The following is a 294-nucleotide window of genomic DNA, read 5'->3' on the forward strand; positions in this document are numbered from 1 at the left end:
ACGTTCTACCGATGCAGGGCTTCGCCTAAGCACCGCTACGATATTATCGAGGTGAACTATGGTGGAGGGGGGCACCGCACATGGCTAAGAGATCCAAGGGATCAATTGTTGTTTCTCAAGGGGGTGCCTCCCTCCCCGTATATAAAGGAGTGGAGGAGGGGGAGGGGGACAGCCACCCTTGGCGCGCCCCATGAGGAGTCGTACTCCCACCGGGAGTAGGACTCCCCCTTTCCATGTTGGAGTAGGAGATGAGAGGGAAGGAGAGAGAGGGGAAATGAAAGGGGGGGCGCCGCC

This window comes from Triticum dicoccoides, chromosome 3B, assembly GCF_002162155.2.
Source record: "Triticum dicoccoides isolate Atlit2015 ecotype Zavitan chromosome 3B, WEW_v2.0, whole genome shotgun sequence".
Lineage (NCBI taxonomy): Eukaryota > Viridiplantae > Streptophyta > Magnoliopsida > Poales > Poaceae > Triticum > Triticum dicoccoides.